Source organism: Myotis lucifugus, unplaced genomic scaffold (assembly GCF_000147115.1).
Source record: "Myotis lucifugus unplaced genomic scaffold, Myoluc2.0 scaffold_1551, whole genome shotgun sequence".
Classification (NCBI taxonomy): Eukaryota; Metazoa; Chordata; class Mammalia; order Chiroptera; family Vespertilionidae; genus Myotis; species Myotis lucifugus.
In genome coordinates this window covers 39,667-46,374 of record NW_005872599.1, presented here as the reverse complement: position 1 = coordinate 46,374, position 6,708 = coordinate 39,667, and positions in this window count along the sequence as shown.

The window sequence follows — 6,708 nt, the reverse complement described above, 5'->3', positions numbered from 1 at the left end:
CCAGAATCCTGGCAGATGTTAAGCAGGGCTGCCCTTCCCTAGCCTCGCTGCCTCGGGAGATGAAAGGCCAGCGACAAGTAGAAGCTCGGCCACACTTCGTGGGTTTATTGCAGGTCTGGCCCCGGCCCATCCTGGGTTCAGAGGCTAGAGCAAGGACCTGAGATGGGACAGGCTGGGCCTGCCTGCCTACTCCGCGTTGATACACTGGGTGTGTGACATCACGTCCAGCTCCATCCATGACTTCTTCGCTATGTGACCTTGAGCAAGTCACTTACCTTTTCTCTATGCCAGCTTCTCTGGAGAAGTGTCATGGGGACAGACGTGGAAGCCACCCCATTTCTACGAAGCCAAATTCAGATACCATTTGTCTGTTGAACTTCTTAGTCGTGGCAGCTGAAAGTCCCTCACCAGGGCTCAGTGAATATTTTATGCAATGGACTGTATAGGTTGCATCCACTTGATTTTCCTCCACTGATCGTTTTTGACATCATCCAGACTTTTGAGGTTAGCAAGGCACGACAATTCAACTCAAAATGGATTTTAAAAGTGTGTTGCAGCTCGGTCAGTAGGGCTGATTCGATTCCTAGTTAGGGTACGTGCCCGGGTTGTGGGCTTGATCCCTGGAGTGGGGGTGGGGTGGGAGGGGAGTGGGAGGGGGGTGTGCAGGAGGAAGCTGATCAATGATTCTCTCTCATTATTGATGTTTCTATCTCTCTCTCCCTTTCCCTTCCTCTCTTAAATCAATTAAAAAAAAAACACAAACATTAAAAAGAAGTGTGTCAGAATGGAGAAGACTAAGAAAATAAATAAATAAATAAATGCAATGGGATCCTGGATAGGATACAGGAACAGAAAGAGGACTCTAGGGTAAAAACCGATGAGATTAAAATAAGGTCTGTGGTTTAGTTAATAATCATGTACCAATGTTCACTTCTTGTTTTTGATAATTGTACTACGATAAAGGAAGATGTTAACATCAGGAAAAGATGTGAGGTATATATACCTCTGTATTATTATTGCAAATGTTCTCTAAGTCTAAAATTGTCCCAAATAAAAAGTAGGGAAAACCCACAAATTAATGCTCACCACTTAAATACAAAAGTGGGGGAGGGGCTTCTTGGTCTATGTAACTGAAAAGGGCAGGGGTATATGGGCCGCGGGCACAGCTGGACCCAGGTGGCTTCATTCTTAGGCGTTGTCTCCACCTCAGCTGATTCTGCTTCTTTGGTGGAGCTTCCTACTCAGGCAGCCCTATCCCTTGTGGTGGCAAACAGTCTGTCAGCCCTTCCGGCTGGTATTCTGCCATTTTAGCCACCCAGGAGTTTTGTTCCCTCCTAGATCCCTTGGTGTGTTGAATGAACGGTTCCAGTAAAAGTCTTGAGATTAATGCTCGTTGGCTCAGATTGAGTCACCTGCCCTTCTCCAACCCAATCATTGTGACCTACCTTACCTCAGTCACCTGTGTGGGGTCAGCCCCTCCCACCCCCAACACATGGACTGCGATGGGAGAAGGGCAGGCACCCAAAAGGAAGCAGTGAGTCCTGTTATCAGAAGGGCCGCAGGAAGAACTATGATGTCCCCGGCAGCCTTAGAATGCAGAGCTGCTGCCCTTTCTCCTAGAGCAGCGATTTCCCACCTTTTCCATCTCATAGCTCACGTAAATGATAGATCCTCCCTTCCCCCAGCTGGTGGGGCGGGGTATGACGTAACCTGCAGCCCGTAAATACCTGAGTGACTAACCGTGTACCTTATATGGACTATACATTGGACCACCAATCCACACCTGCCAAATACCCTAAGCCCTTGTCCTATGTGGACCATGCAGTAAGCCACCAATCAGTGTGCGCCGAATACACTAAGCCCCCACCCCTTCCCATTCCGCCCCTCAAAAGGTGTGCCCACCCCTGCACGTGCTGCTGTCCTCCCTTTGCGAGACAGCCCGGCAGGTCCTTCTCCTCTAATAAAGCCTGTAGTCCTGGTTTTCGGCCTCTGTCTGATTTTTCAGTAAATTAATTACTAAAATGCTGCAGCCCACCAAATGGTATTTTGCTGATTTGACAAAAATAGTTGTAATTGTGATTCATTCACATTGGATAGCTATTGTTGTGTTGGCTGTTGTCATTTTTTTAATGTTATCATTCCTTAATTTGACAATCTAAGGCAGTGGTTCTCAACCTTCCTAATGCCGCGACCCTTTAATACAGTTCCTCATATTGTGGTGACCCCCAATTTCATTGTTACAAATTGAACATAATTAAAGCATAGTGATTAATCACAAAAACAATATGTAATTATATATGTGTTTTCCGATGGTCTTAGGCGACCCCTGTGAAAGGGTCATTTGACCCCCAAAGGGGTCGCGACCCACAGGTTGAGAACCGCTGATCTAAGGGAAAAGAGGTCAGTGCCCCTGGCTAAATAGTCAGGTATTGCACGTTTTAAAAATTCTTGCGGCCCCCCAGTGTGCCTGCTGTGACACAGCGGTTGGAAATCGCTGTCCTAGAGCCATCCACAACAGGCCTGCACTGAAATGTGCAGGCTTGAATTCTTGTGGGTGTTGGGTGTGCTGAGCTGTCAAATTGCAGTCCCAGGAAAACCGTCATGAGAGGAGGATAAGAATAGGGTTCCTCCCTGGGATGCTGGCTTCTTGCAGCTGGATCAGGTGGGGATGGGTGTCAGGGACGGGGACCAGCATGGCCAAAGATGCCAGAATACCAGGATTTCTTCTGGGCCAGGACGATGGTCAATTTCAGCCATGGAGCACTTCCAATCCATCCTTCCCAGCCCTAGCCAGGAGCCTCTGACCTAAGGTCTCATTTGTTCATTTGAATTGGGGTGGCATGGAGAGAGGGCCAGGGCTAGCTGAGCATCGAGACATCTCAGATGAGTGCCCTCTGCCTTATGTAAGAAATATCTACTGAGCCCGGCCGGCGTGGCTCAGTGGTTGAGCGTCGACTTATGAACCAGGAGGTCACGGTTCAATTCCCAGTCAGGGCACATGCCCAGGTTTCAGGCTCAATCCTGGGATGTGCAAGTAGCAGCCGATCGGTGATTCTCATCATTGATGTCTCTCTCTCTCTCTCCCCCGCTTCCTCTCTGAAATCAATAAAAATACATATTTAAAAAAAAAAGGAAATATCTACTGAGGGGACTCCCAAGTCTCATCTCCCACCCCACTGGCTGACTCCCAAACCACTATCTGCGCCACACCTGTGGGAACAGGGGGGGGGTGCCCACAGAGAAGAGGTCTGGCTTATGTATTTTTCAGATATTTTATTAAGAATAAGGCATATGACAGTCACCCCTAAAGCACAGGGCTCTATTTCTGTGGGTGAGTGAATACGCTCTGAAAAGCATTGGATTAAAAAGCACAGCCAACAGAGAGTTCGGAGCAGGAAGCCTCTGCCCTGCCCTGCCCGTCCCCCATTCAAGGCTGGCACCTCAGTGAGCAGCGCTGAGAGATCCCCAGCTCTCTGCACTGAGATGCTCCTCCACACCCCTGGCCTCCTTCCTCTCCACAAGGAGGCCTCCATTCTGCTGCTTATTTGGGGAAGGCGCACCCCATTTTAGCCTTGAACTGACTCGCCAAACTGCAGGCCACTGCGGGTAGGATATGGGGAGGCAGGGGTACAGATGCTCATACTGCAGTCCTCCTTCCTGGGCCCCTCCATACTTGGGGAGTGGCTGGAGCTCCAACTAGGGCCCCTGACTGTCCATGTCAACACGCCCCTCCCCCAATGGGGGCCCATGCACTAGAGAAGACAGGATCCTTTCCCTTCTAGTCACCTAAGCATTCCAGGGGTTGGCGGGAGGGGGTCTTCCTTTGGCAGAGTGGGTCCCCCAGGCTAGAGGATGGGGAGGACCAGAAGCTGAGGGCAGGGCCTCTCCCAGGCCCAAAGGCTGAGCTTGGCGCCTTGAAAGCCAAGGGCAGGCCACTGATTCTAGTCCCACTCTGCTGCCCTGAGGGTTTTGTTCCAAACCCAGGGCAGGGCCGAGGGGTGGAGGGAAGTCTCTAGCCCAGGAGAGGGAGGGGAAAGGGAATGTGTTAAAATTGGAACCCTGTGTCTGCCTCAGCCCCTCCTCCAGCTTGCTGAGTGGAGTGGGAAGGGTTGTCTTATTTCCTTTCCCAGGCTGAGAGTTGAGTCAGCCGCCCCAGCACTCAGAACCTTTCATCTGGGGGATCTCCAAGCACCCCCACAAACAATTAAGTGTCATTATTTCTGCTTGTTAGAAGAGGGACAGGAGTGGGAAGTTGCTGATGGGGGTCCCTTGGGGAGAGGAAGGCAGGTCACCTGAGGATCCCTGGCGAGGGTGGGGGTTTGATAGGGGTCCCCAGATAGACACCTTGGGTTCAGGAGGGAAGGGGGAAGAGGGCTATTGCTATAGAGCTGGGTGGGGGGGAGGCAGGGTGGGGAAGCTATGGCTTTTAGTGGGTGGGTGGACGGACAAAGTATTTCACCATCTCTAGAAGAATCGACGCAACGAAGTCACCCTGTTCACCCCAAAAGTGTGGCTGTGGAAGATGGAGGTTTGGGGGGGCACCTCCAGAAAGGCACCCTTTCCCTCCTCTCCAGTCCTCTGGCTCCTGCAAGTGGGTGCAGCCGAGAGAGGCGAGGCCTCCTTCACAGTCACGCTGTGAAAGGGAGGTGACGACACGAGGGAACATGGAGTTACACACTCGAGGGGAGACACAGAGGGCAGAGGCACAAGCACAGAGGCTGGGGAGGGGAGGGACAAGGGCAGGCAGAGCAAGGACCCTAGGCCACTGCTGGGACCCGATGAGACTGGAGAGCGCTGTCTGTCCCAGTGCCCACACCTTGGCCTCTGCGTCCCAGAGGCTGCACACCTAGACCAGGCTGGTTATTGCTGTGGTCCCAGCGGATCCCAGTGTGGTGGGCTGGGGAGGGCACTGTGTTCGTGTGGGCTGGGAGTGTGCTCACGGGCTTTGCTTCTTGTTGGTCTCCCACTCCCTCCAAGATGGAGTGGGAGAGGATATGATTGGGGCCTTCCTCTTCTTCAAGGGGCCTGTGATGGCAGAAGCATGCATCTCCCCTAGAGATGAGCTCTGCTCGCCCTGGCTGGTTTGGCTCAGTGGCTAGAGCATCGGCCTGGGGACTGTTGGGTCCTGGGTTCGATCCCCAGTAGAGGGCGTACAGGAGGCAGCTGATCAATGACTCTCTCATCATTGATGTTTCTCTCTCTCTCTCCCTCTCCCTTCCTCTCTGAAATCAGTAAAGATATATTAAAAAAAAAAAGATTGGCTCTGCTCTCTCTCATGGCTCCCTGGGTAAACACACACAATGCTGGGCCTCAGGCAGGGTCAGGCTCTGCCAGGACGGGGTGTGAGGCAAAGGCCTCTCCCTGCCCGTGCCCCCCCTCTGCAGCCCCCGGAAGACCTCACAGGCACTTAGGACTCGGTGCAGGACCCAGGACAGAGGAAGGATGGCTTGGGGTGGGGACTCTAGAGGTTTTCCTTTCCAGGCTGGGCTTGGGGTGAGAGCGACGAGCTGGGCTGGAAACTGCCTTTGGTCTTGAGAGCGGGCAGGGGAGAAAGGCAGGGAGCAGGTGGGGCATTCCACTCTCTCGAGAGCCACTCCCCACCCTGGACAGAAGGACCCTGAGCGCCACACCACTGCCAGGTCTGATAGCACTGGAGGCCTCCCTGGAGGGGCCGGCTGGGGACTTCCTCCCCAGCAAACCCAAACCTCTATCAACTGCCACTTCCAAGAAGCTGGGCAAAATTAGCACCAATAAACAGGACCAGGAACCTCCCAGGGCCCAGGGCGCCTCAGGTCCCCAGCTACCTCCTGAAGGCAGTTTCTGCCCCTCCATAGGTCTGGCTGTCCCTCACTTGCTCAGCACAGCTCCCAGTCTAAACCTCTCAGTGGGCATCCTGTGGAGGACTGCGCTGGAGACGGGCGCTAGACTGGGCTCTGCCGCCAAACCCATCCTAATCTAATCCTAAGGGTCTGTGGGTGCTGCCTGCCAGAAGTGCAAACTTCCCTCGGCCATGCGTCCCCACCAGAGGCTCTGGGAGGTGTCTTCTAAAGTGTTAGGTGCTCACCTGTACGGACCTACCAGCGGGGTCGGGGAGGAGAAGCTGGGGAGGCCTCGGGGGTGGGGAGGGTGGAGCTGGAAGGCATAGGGGTGATAAGTGCCACTCGGGTTCCTTTCCATAGACCAGACCAGCCCCCGGGGCCAAACGATTGTCAGATTGTCAGCTTTCCGGGACGGGGTGACCCTCGCCCCCTCCCCTCCCAGTGGCAGGGTGGGGACCAGAGGAGGAGCAGTACTACGAGTCCTGTACAGAGAGGGTGCGCTCGCTGAGCCTCGCGGAGGAGCTTCTTTGCGGGAGGGGAGAGCTCGAAGCGTCGGAAATGTTGGGAAATACAAAAGGCGGGGCGGTTGGAAGGGATGGAGGGAGCGGGGCTGCCTCAGCTGGATCCCTGCAACCGGACCGGCTTCCTCGCCCTTCCCAACCCCGGACCTGTCTGCAAGGCCCGGGCCGCGTTTCTAGCCGGGGGCCGGCCTGCCTCCCTCCCTCCCCGACGCCCCGCCTACCCCGCGCTTACTCCGAGGCCCAAGGGCGCACTGGGCGCCGCGGGCGGGTAGGCTCAGGAGAAGCGGCTGGCGCGGGCTGCGGCGCTGACGCGAGGGTCTCCGGGCACAGAGGAAGAGCGCTGGAGTCGGGCATGGGCTCGGCGTCGT